At 42.4% G+C, this 17388-nt stretch overlaps 1 long non-coding RNA gene and 1 other non-coding gene across 2 annotated transcripts in view; one reads left to right on the forward strand and one right to left on the reverse strand.

The window, feature by feature from the left end:
* Nucleotides 1-312: 312 nt before the first annotated feature.
* On the forward strand, nt 313-445 carry LOC122223388. The gene has a single exon (XR_006204265.1). It is a non-coding gene; the product is annotated as a small nucleolar RNA SNORA70 (small nucleolar RNA).
* Nucleotides 446-1101: 656 nt separating this feature from the next.
* LOC122222721 overlaps nt 1102-17388 on the reverse strand; it is a 153603-nt gene continuing 137316 nt past the window's right edge. Inside the window, exons 5-6 of the long non-coding RNA XR_006203818.1 lie at nt 16756-16890; nt 1102-1387 (exon numbers count right to left, since the gene is read on the reverse strand). This is a non-coding gene — a long non-coding RNA (uncharacterized LOC122222721). The remainder of the gene's footprint in view (nt 1388-16755; nt 16891-17388) is intronic.

The raw sequence follows: 17388 nt of genomic DNA on the forward strand, positions 1-17388 counted from the left end.
TCAAGCCCCATGTCAGGCTCCACATGAACAGTGCAGAGCTTGCTTGGGATTCTTTCTCTCCCTCTCTCTCTGCCTCCCCAACTTGTGTGCAATCTCTCTCTAAAAATAAATTAACTTAAAAAAAAAATCTTCCATACCCTTGGACGAAATGTTATGTATAAACATTGCCTTTCATCTTGCATAAAGGTGCATGGAAACAAAACAAGTGATATTTATAATGAAAAACCAAAAACACAACCCTCTTTTCCAAATTTCCTAGATAAAAATGAGAAAACTTCACTTCTAGAATATGTTAAAGAAATGCTAAAGGATCTGCAGCCAATTAAGCTAACTGTGCTCTTTCCTCGTGGGGCCCAGTGTGCAATGGCTGCGAACAGCAGCCTCCTCAGTAGTGTATGCAGCCTGTTGGTTGTATGGGTTGCCCTGAGGGACCTTGGAGACAGTTTTTTTCTGGCGGACATTGAGGTTTGGCCTCATGCTTTCTCCAATCTAGGCTCCAGACAAGTATGTAAGGTGCCTTTGGAAAGCCCCAGGGCATAGTGGCCAGGGTCCACATTGGCCAAGTCATCTTGTCCATCCGTACCAAGTTGCAGAACAAGGAGCATGTGATTGAGGCCCTACATAGGGCCAAGTTCAGTTCCCTGGCCACCAGAAGATCTCCTTTTCCAAGAAGTGGGGCTTTACTAAGTTTAATGCAGATGAATTTGAAGACATGGTGGCTCAAAAGCAGCCCATCCCAGACGGCTGTGGGGTCAAATACACCACTAATTGTGGCCCCTTGGACAAATGGTGGGCTCTTTACTCATGAGAACTTCAGCACTGCCCTTCCCCATTCATGCCCACCAATAAATCCTGCTTCCTGTCTAAAAAAAAAAAAAAGAAAAGAAAAGAAAAGAAATGCTAAAAGAACAAAAAGGCATCCTTTTTTGCATGTTTGTGTCTTTTCAGTGCTTTTTGAAATAATCAGAATGTCAAGACTTGGGCATTTCTAAAGGTACTCTAACAAGATAGTTTTAATTCCTCTTTATTCTTTGTAATAGTTTATACTCTACAAAAGATAAGCTTCTCTTTCACTATCGACTTTTCTTTTCCGCCTGATAAACAATGATACTTTTTAAGGTGTTCCCAAAGAAGCTAAAATGAACTTAGATCAATTTCAGTCACTTCCTTATTTATACATCATCCTCATTAATGATATCCTCAAAAATACCATCTAACACAGCTCATCTATTCACCTCTGCCTCCTCGTCTGTCTTGAGCATCTTCTCTCTAAACAGTAGACCTTTTTCAATTGCTTGGCAACATTAATAAGACTGTTTTCTCTTTGCACTAAGGAGAAAAAAAATACATTCCTGGTTTGATTCCGTTGTTCTGAATAAAATCAGACCTAGAAAGCAAACGCACAATTAAAAACTGATGCATGATTTTCTCCTTTAGTTCTTCACCCTAAAATGAGGTGCTGCATGAAATTTCTGATGTTACAAGTTTCCCAAGATTATAGTGTTATAGTAAAAGTCTCGATGGAACATCTAATACGCTGACTTCAGGGTAGAGCAAGCCGCTCGCTCGGGAAAGGTTAGCCACCCTGCCCCAGAGGCAGTAGCCTCTGACAACCATGCAATAATTGCTACTCTGACATCGTAAGTGGCTGGGATACCCATTGAGAGTCACTTGTCTAATAGTTCTGCCAACAGCTGCAAGTTCAAAGAAAACTATTCTTTCCCTATAGCACCACCACAAAGCCCCTCACTTTTTGCATATTCAAGGATCAGAGTGTAAAGGAAAATAGAGAGAGGGGAAGAAAGGAGGAAGACATACCTACGAAGACAAAGTTTGAAGTGGGAGCAAGATCAAGATTTTAGCTGAGGTGAAATAATCTTTTGTGGATGAGTGAAGAACAAAGGTCAGAAGGAGAAAATTTGGCCATTTTCTACCCTCTTACAATTTAGGGGTTGGATGGAAGGTTTTTCATCATCATTCTTGACCTGTACATATTCCTCATAAATTAAAAATATCTTTGCCATAGAGAAGCTTAAAAATGTTTTTATGTTATCAAATGTATCTATCTTTTCTTCCTTTCATGGCTTCTGGGCTTGTGTCCTATCTAGAAAGGCTGGACTGATTTCATTCATTCCATAATTATAAATAAATTCAACCATATTTTATTCTAGTAGTTTAATTTTTAATATGTCAATATTTGATCCAGGTTTAATTTAGTTTGTGAAAGTTGGAAACCTTATTTTTCTTTTTTTAATATATATATTTTTAATGTTTATTTTTGAGAGAGACAGAGCAGGAATGGGGGAGGGGCAGAGAGAGAGGGAGACACAGAATCTGAGGCAGGATCCACACTCTGAGCTGTCAGCACAGAGCCCGACACGGGGCTCAAACTCATGAACCATGAGATCATGACCTGAGTCAAAGTCGGATGCTCAACTGACTGAGCCACCCAGGTGCCCTGAAAACTTATCTTTCTTAATGTAATTTCACTTCAGTGCAAATTCTATGCAATTCATACCTGGATCAACCAATCATTGACTATTTACTAACAACCTACTATGAGCCAAGCCAGTGAGAGATCCAAAAGAAATGTAAGACATGGTGGTTAATTTCAAACAAGTTACAACTGTGGTTGGGGGAATGAACTACTGCCCTGAGACAGTTCCAGGACCAGACAGACAAGCATATAACTAAGTTACTGAATCCTGAATGCCTAGAATTGGTGTGGGAGCTCAGAGGAAGGAGCGATCTACCTAGGCTGCAGTTGTCAGGGAAGACTTTGTAAGCAAGATGGGGCTAGAGTCGTATGTGCATTTCACCAAATGCTAAAACAGAAAGCTATCATCTCTGTGCGTGTGTGTGTGTGTGTGTGTGTGCATGCGCGTGTGTGTGTGATGTGCGTGCATGTGTGTACAGTTTAGGTGGGCACCCAGTTTTCACAAAACAACTCAACTGTTGGGAAAATATACTTGCCACAGACTAAATAAGATTTAGGTGCACCTGGCAGATCTGAGTCAGGGTTTTAGAGCTAGAATGAAGTAGCCGTGTGGCAAGGGCAGTGGTGGGAAATGTGTGCCCCAGGGAGGAATGTTTGCCTGGGAGTCCTACCTTCTACCCACTCCCCAAGCGTCTGCTAGATCCTCCTGCCCAGCCTGCAGAGTATCTCTGGGGTTTTGCCTACCATGATTCTGCCAGAGGGTTCTGCCAAGTGTGGGTGGGCATCCCCTTGGGGGGCCTCTCTCTGTCTGTGAGCGACTGTCTGCTGCTTCCCTTCTCCCACTATTTGAAAGAGTCAACCACCCGGCTAAGTCTTAACCAGCCCGACACACCCTCAGGAAAGTGAAGAGCAGTGAGCAACACCTTAGTACACTATTTCCACAAGTCTGTTATGACCTGTGGGAATAAAAGTTGGTTCAGTCTTTGGAAGGGATGGAAGAGATAAGGATGGGTATATCAATATGTCTATAACAATAGGTATACCAGTATATTTTAAAAGTCTTATGTTTTTACATACCCTTTGATCCAACCACTCAGCTTCCAGGAATTTCCTGTTTGTTTGTTTAACTTTTTGTTAATGTTTATTTATTATTGAGAAAGAACACATGTGAGCATGCATGAGTGGGAAAGGGGTAGAGAGAGAGGGAGACAGAAGATCTGAAGTGGGCTCTGTGCTGACAGCAGAGAGCCTGATGCGGGGCTCAAACTCACGAAACACGAGATTGTGACCTGAGCCAAAGTTTGATGCTTAACTGACTGAGCCACCCAGATGCCTCTCCTATTTATTTACTTAATAAAAACATATTAGTTACTGTATGGCAGGTGCTGTTCTAAGTGCTAAAAATTAGCTCATTTAATCTTCATAACAATCTTTTGAAATAGGCATTATTATTTTACAGGTAAGGAAAATGAGACACAGAGAGGTTAAGTCACTTGTCCATGGCCACCAGCTAGTATGTGGCAGAGCCAGCCTTTAAACTCATGCTGTCTGAGTAGAGTCCTGGGAGTTAACTATATACACTATACTACCTGTGATGGTTAATTTCATGCATGTGTCAACCTGACTGACCACAGGGTGCCCAGATTATACGTTATTTCTGGGTGTGTCCATGAGGGTGTTTCAGGATAAGATTAGCATTTGAATTGGTAGAGAGAGTAAACTAGATTGTTTCCACTATGTGGGCAAGTAGGTGGGCATGTACAGTTTGCTGAGGGCCTGACGGGAACAAAAGGCAGAAGAAGGAGGAATTCTCCCCTCCCCCTGCTTCTTCTTTCCTGCCTCACTCATCAAGTTGGGACATTGCATCTTTTTCTGCCTTCGGACTAAGAGGTTCTCCTGGCTCTCAGGCCTTCAGACTCTGACTGAATTGCACTACTGGCTCTCCTGGGTGTCCAGCTTGCAGATGGTCGCCTGTGGGACTTCTCAGCCTCCACAGTTGGGTTACCCAATTCCTCATAATAAATCTCCTTGTATACATTATAGATATAAAACCAATAGGAGATACACGGTGGACCCTTGAACAACATGGGTTTGAATTGTGCAGCCACCTACATGCGAACTTTTTTCTATAAATGTAATACAGGACTGTAAACACATATTCTCCTTTGTATGATTTTCTTCATAATATTTTCTTTTCTCTAGCTTACTTTATTGTAAGAATACGGTATATAGTACATAACACATACAAAGTATATGTTAATCGACTGTTATGTGACTGGTAAGGCTTTGGGTGGATAGTAGACTATTGGTAGTTAAGTTTTGGGGGGGGGTTAAAAGTTATGTACAGATTTTTGACTGTATGGGGGTCAGCACCCCAACCCCCATATTGTTCAAGTGTCAACCGTATATATCTGTCCTGTTGGTTCCGCTTCTCTGGAGAACCCTAATACACTGCCTGAGCGGTCAGCCTGAATGTACACAAGGATTTAGCCATGAGGCTGTTCATGCAACACAAATTAATGCCTACTGTGGGCCAATCACGGCCCCTCCTTCCTTTCCAAATGGAGGGTAAAAACTCATCCATGAGTCATGAAATACATTTAGTGGATTGGGACCAGAATTTCTTTAATAAAATGATACAGAAAAGAATAGAAATTAGCAGAAAGTGAGTTTTGTTTCACAACATTTTTTCACTTCTTTGTGTGAGCACAAGCATATATGTACTGGTGAATGTTGAATCAGAGTACTGTGTACTCACTGTGAGCTGCAGTAAGAAAGGTTTAAAAGGCACCAGTCTACCAGGAAAGAAAAAATTCAGAGAACTAATTATATGTATGTCGAGTTAGTTTTTTAAAATAATTGCAAAAAGTTTTCTGATAATAAGAGATTATTAAATAGATTATAATATAGACATATAATAGAATTCTACCTAGAAACTAAAATTATATTGTAGGAAAGTATTTAGTGACATAGAAATATGTGCAAAATATAGAGATGGGGGGAAAGTCAGATTATAAAATAACATGTAATATACATTTTAAATAAATTATATATATATATACACACACACACACACACACAGACAAATGACTAAAAAGGATAGTTACCAAGATGTTTCTTTTTTGAATTTTTTTGTTTTTAATTTATTTTGAGAAAGAGAGAGAGAGCAAGTGGGGGAGGGGCAGAGAGGGGGAGACAGAATCTCAAGTAGGCTCTCTATATATATATGATTATATAAGGATAGTATAAACAAAGAAAATTCTTATAGACAACAAATACAAAGAATTCTAGCAAACAATAAAAATAAAGAATCTTTGTAAACAGTAATAATTAAAAGGACAAACTATCCAATAAAAGAGTGGGCAAAGCATGGAAACAGATCATTCAAACATTTCAAGTGATGCTCAACCATACCAGTGATGAGAGAAATGCAAATTAAAACAACAATAAGATAAAAATGTCTCTTTTATCAGTTTTGCAAACTGTTAACCCTGCCCTATGAAAACTACTCTAATAAAATTCAATATCTAACAACTTGAAGTTTCAGAATGGAAATAAATGAGTGTCCACCTTACAAAGGACTTGGTACACTGTAAATATCAAACTTGCTCAGGGTACTTAATATGTACTTTTATTTCTGCTTCAGATTCCAAGGGCCAGGGATCAGAGAGACTGAAACACTGGCATTGATTAGGAGCCCTACAATGTCATGAAATAAATAATTAAGTGAGATACAAAGGTTTCTCCAAAAAAGTACAAAAACTTCTAATACAGATAAAAAGATAGTGTTTATCAACATAATCAATATTTTTTCAGTGCTCATTCTACACACACATACACACACACTCACACACACGTTAATCTCTCATCTCTTAATGTGCATTATCTTATTTAATCCCTGCAGCAACTTTATGAGCTTTAGTTACTCCTTTAGCCCCATTTTTACTATTAAGACACCTGAGGCTAGCGCAGGTTAAGTAACCTGCCCCACAGACAGGTAAGTGGAGGAGATAGGATTTGAGCCCAGATCTCGACACCTCCACAGTGTACAATCTCAGCCACTTGGGTAGTTTCCCACATAGAAAACTAGTGGTTGGTTATGCATGATGCTAATTTAGGATGCTGTTTTTGAGGTCAGAGGATTTCAAAGAAAGGCGTGGGGATTATTGGTGATGGATATAGGTTCTCGTAAGTTTCTAGTGATTGTTTCTTAGAGTATGCATTTATAAAACGGTCATGATTGTTTTTGTTTTTGTTTTTGTTTTTGCTGATGAAAATTTGAATGTCATCAAACACAATATGTCTTGTTCTGGCAAGAATTCTTTGTTAATGTGCACAATAACAAGGAAGACTCTATTGTGGTCTTTTTCTATGCTGACATAATTCAAATAAAAAGACACTGAAATCATTGTCCTGGGTTCTTTCTGCAACTTTATAAAATATGGTTATCATTCTATATTTGGCCCACGAACTTCTTAGTATTATAAATGTAACAAGATAGTCATCAGAATTATGACAATAAGAATAATGACAAAAACAGGGGCACCTGGCTGGTTCAGTTGATGGGGCAGGTGACTCTTGATCTTGGAGTTGTAGGTCTGAGCCCCAGATTAGGTATAGAGATTACTTTAAAAAATCTTTAAAAAAGAATGATAAAAACAATAATTATATTAATAATAGTAATGCACTAAGGGAAACAATGATAACTGAGTGTGAGACTGTCTATTGAAGAGATATATTTCAGAATGGAATATGAACTTCAGGTTTTTTCTCGTATCATTTTTGGGAGATAAGGCCCATCTGGGCAGGATGCAGTAACTAGAAAATATGAATCACTTCTTTTTGAGAGAGAGAGAGAGAGAGAGAGAGCACAAATGAGTGATGGGCAGAGAGAGAGAGAGAGAGAGAATCCCAGGAGGGACAAAGAGAGAGAGAGAGAGAGAGAGAGACAGAGAGAGAGAGAGAGAAGCAAGGCTCACCCAAGGCAGGGCTTGTGCTCTCCCAAATGTAAGGCTTGAGCTTACCTGATGTGGGACTCAAACTCACAAACCATGAGATCATGACCTGCCAAAGTCAAATGCTAAACAGCTGAGCCACCTGGGTGCCCCTGAATCCCTTTTAATTAGACATAAGACACATGTGGCCATTCTTAATGGTTTCTGACAGGAATGTGATTTAGCACTTATGTTCTTTAAATGTTCCATTTTTGCAATAGCAGTGGTAATGGATGACTGTACTCTACCGTTGACTAGTGTCTTTCACAGACACTCATTTCTTGGGCTGTCTTGCTTGTCCTACCCTCTTTCCCCCTTTGTCCTGATTTCTTCATTATTTTATCTTATCTACTTTATAAACCAGCATAAAGAACTTGGGGAATAAGACTGAGATAAATACATGTACAAAGAGTCAAACAAACTTTCTCATCCTATAAGGCAGCCTGAATTTTTTCCCCATAGACAAAGAGTTCCAGGTCAAATGGCTTAGCTAATGGCTTATAAGTGGCCTCAAAGTGGGAGTCAGGGATTAAGGCCTCAGGTGCTGACATGATGACAGCAGGCCACATCTTCATATCCCAGAGAATTGAGCCTCATTGTCCCTGTGGTCGTCACTGCCTCCTTCCTTCTCTTCCGACTGTCATTGTCGTCATTTCAATCAAGCCCAGTAGAATGTGGTCACTGAAGAAAAGTGGGGGGAGTGTGAAGCTCAGGGCAGAGCAGAGGACGAATTTAGTTTGTGCTCTGCACAGACAACCCTTTTCAACATAAAATCTCTTTTGTCCTATCTTTTTTATTGGGGTTTCTGAAAGTAATAATGATACTTCAGTTACCTGTCAGGTGATAGCATAGGATATATTTACTTCTAGATTTTAAACACACACATGCACAGAGACATAAGGGAATATGCCATCACATCTAGCTGGATTTAAAGATGTTCCCAATAATCAGTTCACAACAGGTGATTAAGCAGTTGTTAAATATACTTTAAGTGAATCTGCAAGGGTAAATGAAGCGTTTTAACCAACAATAACATCATAGCAGCTAAGTATGTAAATAAATGAAAACAAAGGAAAATGAAATTAGATAATTACTAAGACAGATTTCTTCCGCAATTTCCGTTACTCATTGGGTCCTGCAGGGCGGAGGGAGGACCACAGCTTAAGGCCATCGTTGGTGTCCCCGGGGCTGCAGCAGTGGTGGCAATATGACACGGAAAGCCAGCTCAGCCAGGATGTGTTTCCGGTTCACTGTCCTCACCACTGTGCTGGGACAGAAGTGAACAGTACAAATCACCATAAAAAAGGGATGTTTTTATATTCTGGGCTGGTGACCGGCCACACACAGGGGGAGAGCGGCTGGAGCTAAGAAGCTCCCTTCAACATCACTGCTGCTTTGACTCTTCTTTTTTTATCTTTGTATCCCTCGCCCCGGGCCCCCCCCAACCCCAGAGTCCTAAGAGCTGGAGATCAAATTCAGTGTTGAGCTAATCGAGAGAGGGAAGGCAAGAGGTTAAACCAAACAGTTAACTGTGTCTCTTCAAAACTGACATTTAATACAGGGTGTAAATCACTAGGGGAGCCTGTTATTCCTTCAGGAATGCAATTACATAGGGTCAAATAAAACATGAAAGAAACCAACAAGTTTTAAAATGTAGTATGTTCTCAAAAGTAGGCAAGAAGGAATGTGAAGCAGTTCAAATATGCTAACACTCCCTGCTGTCCTATAGGAGAGGATTACAAGGAGAGGTTTCTGCTCTTTAATGATTATGTGGTTAAGCACGGGTATGGGAGCACATTGCCCAATCTGGCTGTTCCCCACTGGACCCTGAGCTCCCCAGAGCTCCCTGCATTCATTCAAAGCAGGTGGAGGCTCTGCTGTTCAGCCCATCACCATTACAGTCCCATTACCAGCCCTGCCCTCCACTTAACACTTTTCTAAAGTGTTTATATGGCTGGACAGAATACACTGTGGATATTTTTTTCTGTTTCACTCATTCATATGAAAACAAAACAAAACAAAACCAAAACAAAAAACAAAAAAACCACCAGGAGAATCCTTATTTCTGGAATTCAAGATAGACAAAAAATAATGTTGGACTTCTGCTAAAGGCTTTCTAACATTTGTGGCTACTTGCAAATTGTGTTAGTGCTAATTCACTCCATGGGGAGGTGGAACGTGAACTTACGTTTCTATTCTGGGAAGTGTCTTTTAACAGTTTAGTGCATTTCAAACAATTTGATGCCTGAAAAATTGGGGTAGGCTCACCCTCAGTTTAACATCCTCATGAACTAGGGGTGAGCAACTCGCCCAAGTCTACCCATTGCTCTCTTGGCTCTAGCACTGAAAGTCCCATAGCCCAAGAAGCTTCTGGTTCCCCAGCAAATCAGGCTGACTGGCCATCCTATTCCACACACATAGCACATGTTCTCTCTTTGCCTCTGTGCTTCTAGCCCTGTGTGCATCTCAGGTGTGAGTACTGGGCATGTGTGCAAACAGGCACACACGTGAGAGGCAAGTGGAGTCTGCATTAAACAGAATTTGTAATTAGTAATTTCTTTAAAGTCTTGCTTTTAAGCATATGCAACAGCATGGTGGAAACTGGGTATAGATTGTGTGAGGAGAGGGGATAGCTGGGAAGGGACACTGCGATCACTACTAAACTAATTATAAAAGAATTCAAACAAAACAGACAGGTCAGCTGGGTTCAGATTCCTGTATAATCACTAACTTTTATAAGCTAGTTCTTACTTCTCCAAGAAAAATACAGTTTCAAATGAGTTGTGACTCAAACTTGGTTTTCCTTATCTTGCTTACAAAGTGCATCATACTACAAAGCTGACTTCTCAGAGTCTAAATCCAAAGGCTGCAGATTCTATCTGGTTGGTTGAATCTTGGGAGCTTCCTCTCCCCCAGCTCTGCCTCCCCAACCATCCCTCACCCCCAACCAAGCAATGGTGGCCACAGGCTGGTCCTTTTGAATCCTGCCCAGGGACAGGCAGCTATCAAGGTCAAGCTCACTGACTAGCAGGCACCATGGGCTATGTGTCTGAGGTACACAATTTCCTGAGCTCCTTGCCACATTGGCAGTTCTACATGCTCCCAGGTCTTTCCAGAAAGTCCTTGGCAACTCCACAGACTGCATGGCTGCCTCGGCACATAAGATATACCATTTTGACTGTAAGTTGAGTTAGGAAGTCTTGGGGTTCAGCTGGGCTCCTGAGAGCAGCCAAACTGAGAACACCCAAGACGAGAGTAAAATTTAGTTCATCTTACACATGTAGGTCCTTTGGCTCTTTCATTGATTCTTCTTCTGACAGCGCAGTTGGAAATCTATGTGTCCCAAGAGAATTCATATTTATTCTCTCTCTCTCTCTCTCTCTCTCTCTCTCTCGCTATTTTCTTGTTCTGTCAAAAGATGCCAAACTGATACATTCACCAGAAATAACACAAAATAAAGCAAGAAGTGATTATAATTAAAGTTTTCTCTTGTGACTTATCACGTAAACCTCTTACCTCAGAGGCTCTCCTTTCCTGTGCTTAGAAAACTTGTCTGTCCAGATCAGACACACTATAAGCATCAGTCTCAAAACTTAGTCAAATGCAAAGAAACTGGTAGTAGACAGGACAAATAATGGCTCACGGACTAATGGACCAGACCTGGAAGAGTAGAATGTGCCTCCCTGCAATTTTCAAATGAGCATGAGGTATGCACTGGGGGACAGGACCTGGGCTTGGAGGCAAACAGATCCAGGTTTGAATTCCAGCCCAGGCACTTATTAGCTATGCGATCTTGGACAAGATACTTCACCACTGTAAATTTTAGTTCCTCATCTGTGCCACGGGGATCATTCTAGTTTTAGTGTGAAGACAGGAAATAACATATGCAAAGCACTCAATACATAGGTGATGCTTAATAAGCAGCTTTCACTACCATGGCGATGGATTTCACAGGAAAAAGTGACCCCCTCCACCAGCCCACAGTACCCTCCAGGTTTTGACCCCTGGGCTTCGTCCCTCATGGACATCTCTAGGAACTCTGAGCTCTTAATCTCAGCCCTCCACCCACGCTCCCTACCTGGCCTGAGGCAAATCACTTATCTGCCTCAATTACTTCATCTGTAAAGAGAAGGATAATAATATTTACCTCCCTCAGAGGAGTGTTGAGAGAATTAATGAATGTTTGCAATGTACTCTGAGATCTACAGATGAAAGGCAGTGTAGAATCACAAAGTATTATTATAAATATTAGTGTTATTTTGACACATCTGCATGCATGCATGTGTGAGCAAATTTGCACCTAGGGCACTGGATGAGAGTATGTGACTTTTAAGTATCCTCCTGTGAGTACCCCTGGCAGCCCATGGATGTTTATGTCTGTGTAATTTATACATAATAAATCGATTGGTCCCAGAATAAGGATTTGCTCAGAAGGGGAACCACTGCTTTGGGCAGCTGGTATATAATCAACCATAGTTTATGGTTAAGTATTTTCTAGAAGCCTTTTTGGCCAGTGCCACTGACTCTGGCCAGTGACTATGGGATCAGCTCCCTAAAAAGCAGCGAAATGTAATTCTCAGACTTCTGTATCCACCAGTTCGGAAAAACCACCTTAAGCCTACAAGTGTTTGTTCCTGAGCTGTGTCCGCTTGCAAAACATGCAGTTATAAAATCAGATTGCAAAGAAACACCTCCTCCAACCCACCTCGCAGCCACATCCTCTCCCTTCTGCATCAGCAGTGCCAAGCTCCAGCTCTTGCTGCTCCTCTTCTCTTCCCATTAAGGTCCCTGCTTCCTCCCGCTGGTCCCTGCTCCCCACTGGCTGCATTCCCTCCCATTAAGTGGCCAGCGGTAACCTTACAGCATCATCCACCATAACATCACATCACGTAGCTCCCCAGAGACCACGTCTGTGACCTGTGCTTTTAGAAAGAAAAGTACAGCAAAAGTAAGGACAAGTGGAAGTTGCACGAGGAAGTGAGGAAGTTAAAATCCCCTCGTGCCCCGGGACTGAGCCCCCGGCTGCCATTGCTGCCTGTGTGAGGTTGTGGTCTCCTCCTCTGATTCCAGATACAGAGTGAGCCCATACATATGGGCATGAGCAAGACGTACGTCTGGTCTCCACCATAAACCTTTGTAGCCTGGCAAGAAACAGCAAGGCTTATTCCAGACCCAAATTCTCATTCCTGCTACAGCCATCATAAACGCCTGCCGACACCAAAGAAGAACAAGGCTGTAATCCTCATAAAAGAACATTTTTGAGCCCTGGAAACCAAAGAGGGATATGAATGCCAGTTTTTAAACTGACATTCCCTCTGTTCTTGGGCTAGATTGGACGTTGAGGAAGCAGGTGACGGCCTTCGAGTCACGCATTAGAGGCTGCACCCCGGCCTCCCTGTTATGAACACCTCCCCCCACTGCCTGGGCAGGTGGCCTGAAGTTCCCACAACTTGTGGTTATGATACTGTATCCAGAAGACTGTGTGTAGAATGGAAATATGTGACACGAAAATCAACAGGTTAAATCATTCCAGCAGTGTGCTGGACCCAGCTCACAGTGGTTTGAGAGAGCCAACTCTGTGCATCTATTCCTAATTCTATGCTCACATCATTCCGAGAGCCTGAAATCAGCCAGTGGTGCCTTGAAATCATGCTGATCGGGGCTTTTCTCCCCGCTTTGAGAAAGGTGATGGCGAAAGCTTTACTGCACACCACCAATTAGCACCCACTTTTATCCGTTATCATTTGGTCATAGACAGGTTTATGCCATTGCCAAGGAATGAAGTCCAGTTTGGTTCTGAGTATGGAAAGCACAGGGAGTTGACCAGGGAAGCAGGTGAACTTGCTGTTGCAATTGTCTGGGAGCAGCCAGAGGGTAGTGAGTGCCTTGGGGAGGAGTGAGCAGAATGCCTCCTTGAACGTTTTGCCAAGGTTGGCCTGCCTTGTAGATTTTAGCAGCAAGTAGAGGATGCAGCAAGCATTGCATTCCCTAGGATGCTAGCAGACGAAATCTGGGTTTTAGACCCTTTGTGCCCCTAACAAACTACATAATCTCGGAGCCTCACTTCCTTTAACTATAAAAATCAACTAACTGTACTCCTTTGATGGGATTGGTGAAGGATACAGTGAGATGATATTTGTAAAGTACTTGCCCTTGACAGTAGTTCTACTATTGATAAATTGATGGACATTTCACTGCGCTCTTCTTATTCTGTTTCTCACAGGGTTTGTCATGTTCAGGCAATCTGGACCTGAAACCTTCAACCCCTCTGGCCTCTGAAACTCCATGCTCTCTTGGTTTTCCTTCTTCTTCTCTGATCCTGCCTTTACTCTGATCTTTCTTCTCTAATCCTCCTCAAAACTTAATCCAGGGCCTCCTTCTCTTATTTCTCTGCACAGCCTCATTAGGCAATCTCATCTAGTCCCATGGATTTAAATGTTATCTTCATGCTGATGACTTCCAGACTCCTAGAATTATCCTCTGTCTAGACCAGTGATTCTTCAAGTGGGAACCCTGGACCAGTGGCATCAGCGTCACCTGGGAACTTGTTAGAAATGCAAATTCACAGGCCCCACCCAAACCTTCTTAACCAGAAACTCTGGGGGTGGGTCCAACAATCTGGTTAATCAAGCCCTGCAGGTGTCTCTGATGCTCCCTGAAGTTTGAGAACCATTGGCTCAGGCTAACAGATTTAATAGCCTTATTTACATCTCTACAGAAACATCAAACTTAATACACCCAACACAGACTCCTATTCCCTCGCTAATTCCTCCTCAACTCTGTGCCCCCCTACCATGTCCTCAGAATTGCTCCCCTGAGACAATGGCATTATCATCCACTCATTTGCTAACCTGGAAGTCAAGAAGATCCTTCCTTTCTCCCAGCTTCTTCATCCCACATCTAATCCATTAGCAAATACTATTAATTCTATCTCTGAGTTATACCATAAATGTGCTACTTTTTCCACAGTTCCATCACCACACCACCACCGTAACTGGGACCACCATCAACTCTTGCTTGTTGAAGTAAGACCAACGCAACCTTTTCTACCTGCTTCCACTCTGGCCCCCTTTAACCCATTCTCTCTGTTGCAGCAAGAAAGCCAGATCTTCTTAAAATGGAACTTGGCTCATGTTACTCTCCATCCTAAGATCCGTTTAATGGTTTCCCTTTACACCTAGAAAAAAAATCCAAACTCTGTACTATGGTTTCTAAGGCCCTGCACCACTTGACTCCTATCCATCTCTCTATTACCTCATTGGTGGCCCTCTCTCCCTCCCCTGCTGTGTCCCTCACGGGTTTTCTCTCACTGTCCCTGAATGGGCCAATTCCTTTCTGCCTGGGGGACTGTGTTCTTCTGTCTGGAATTTTTTCTTCTTTACCCTGTGGGCAGATGGCTCCTTCCCATCCTCACAGTTTCAGGTTAAATGTTACCTCCCTTTTGTGTCCTTCCTTACTGCCTATTAAAATCCCCTCCATGCCCCATCATTCTCTCTCATCACCTTTTTATTTCTTTCCCAGCACATCTGCAGTTTGTTAGTTTTCCATTCAGATATTTACTCTCTTGATGTTGGCTGCGTTTTGTTTTTCTCTGTGCCCCTCACCCCACCACCCTGAATGGGTCACAAGGGAAGGGGGCTTGTCAATGTTCATCACCCTCAGTGTCTGGCATAGTGACTGAGGCAGGGTGGGTAGCGGTTAATGTTGCTGTTATTAACATGTGGAAAAGACGGACATCTGCTTTACCGGGTCTATGGACTCAAATGTTAATCTCATGCAGGAACATCCTCACAGACACACCCAGAGTAATATCTGACCAAATGTTGGGCACCCTGTGGCCTAGTCGAATTGATACATAAAATTAACCATCACACCACACTAGCGATAAAACTCAGAAAGATAAAGACACTTGCACAATAGTGAAACCAGGATTCAAATCCATGTATTTCTCACTCCAAAACTCCATTCCATAGATGTTGCTGCTCAGTTACTATCGTTTTTACCCATGATTCCCAAGCTCACTGTATGCTACAAAGAAGATGCTCTTTCTTCATTTCTTTCTTTGTCCAGAAGTAAATGTTATGATCAGAGTTAAACCAAATATATTTTGTGGTACAAGAGCTACTGTTCCAAGAAAACCAGACAAAGCAACAGTGGGGGGAAGGAGAACCAATGACATTTCTGAACTTGGGTCCCTAAACACAGATTGAAGATAAACTATGGTTTCAAGTTAAAGCTCTCAAATGATTCATCACTGTAGCTATGGTTGACATTATCAAAGGTGCTCGATAATTGTTTGCAACAACAGACAAACAAATAAATGGAAATAGGATGTTACTTTGAAATTTTCTACTGAGGCAACAACATGGAACAGAAAGGAAATCTTAGCAGAAAGTGCACACCAAGATGTAAACACTTAAAGAGACTTAACAACTAATATCTCAACACTGGATATGTTCACCGATAATGGGGATTTAAAAGGGCAGAGACAAGGCCTCCATGAGGGTCTGACTCACTGGGATTCAGGATCCATCACTTGAAAGTGCCTAAAGTGAGGCTTTGGAGGGGAACCTGGGTGATCGTTGGTTAAGCATCTGTCCCTTGATCTCGACTCAGGTCACGATCTTACAATTTGTGGGTTTGAGCCCTGCACCAGGCTCTATGCTGATGATATGGACCTGTTTGGGATTCTGTCTCATTCTCTCTCTCTGCTCCTCCCCCGCTCATGTGTGCTCTCTCTCTATCAAACTAAATAAACTTAAAAAAATAAAATAAAATAAATAAAGAGGGTCTTTGGAGAAGAAGATTTCCTGGGGCCACTCCTGACTGCAGCTCCCACTGCTTAGCTCTCCTGCCACCAGGGGAGAGATAGAGGACTACCTGCCCCTGATCCCAGTTCTGGTGAGAGGGCTCCAAAGGGAGCATCTGGAGAGCCTATGTGTGTTTTTCGAGGTCGTGAGATAGAAAAAGCAAGAGGCTGGCTAACAGTCAGTGCAGCGAAATACTAACGGCAAGCCAGTGCTGTGAGAGCCCCACAAATGTGTGAAACCCACAGAAGAATGTTGTCCTGGTGTCATTAAAAATGGGGCCCCGCCCTGCCTAAATAAGCTCCTGCCAGAGGTCAGAAGAAAGTGGAAAGTTGCAGAAGCCAAGCGACCAGTGAAGCTGCAGAGTGACCAGCCAAAGAAGGGGCACTACCCACATCAAAGGAATTGAACTTGAAGAAGCCCTGCAGGGGAGCCTCTGAGGAGCCCACAGAAGAACTTATCAGGTCCAGAGACAGCCAAGTCAGCTGATGACAGCAGCAGCCAAGTAAGAACTCACCAAGTCCCCTATCGTCCTGCTCCCGGCTGGGGCCCCTGCATAGGAAGTGGGGAGAGAAGAAGTGCTAGGCAGGTAACGAAGAAAGGAACAGCATCTCTCTTCACTCTGAAGGGTCAACCCGAAGCCGGATTCAACCTGGAGAAGAGAGGTGATTTAACATTACACAAATGCAGAGTTTGATACTTCATAGGACTAGACTAATGACTGAATTGCAGCCATGATTATGACACAAGTAACTGCAGGATATTTTTTGCCTGGAGTGATCAGTGAGGTAATAGGACCAGCCCAGCTCTGCTAAATAAGTGTTTACCATCCAGGAGTCGAGCTTGATTAACATACTATTTACAGAACGACGAATATCTGAATAAATAAGCCCAAACCCAACAATTCCCAAAGCTAACCTGCCCATGTGGGGACACAATTCTGAACGCTCGTGCCCTTTCAGACCCCTCTTGTTTGTAGCATCTGCTAATGGAGCTGAGATAAATCCACGAGAAAATCCTAGAGACACGAGGTGGTTATTTTGTTGAGGATTTAGCCAAAAGCTATGATAGCTGAAAAGCTTTTGAATTACAGGAACCAGATAGCTATAAACACAACCCTCTTCTCCAATATTCTAACTCCCTTACCAAA

The sequence above is a fragment of the Panthera leo genome, chromosome B3 (assembly GCF_018350215.1).
Source record: "Panthera leo isolate Ple1 chromosome B3, P.leo_Ple1_pat1.1, whole genome shotgun sequence".
NCBI lineage: Eukaryota > Metazoa > Chordata > Mammalia > Carnivora > Felidae > Panthera > Panthera leo.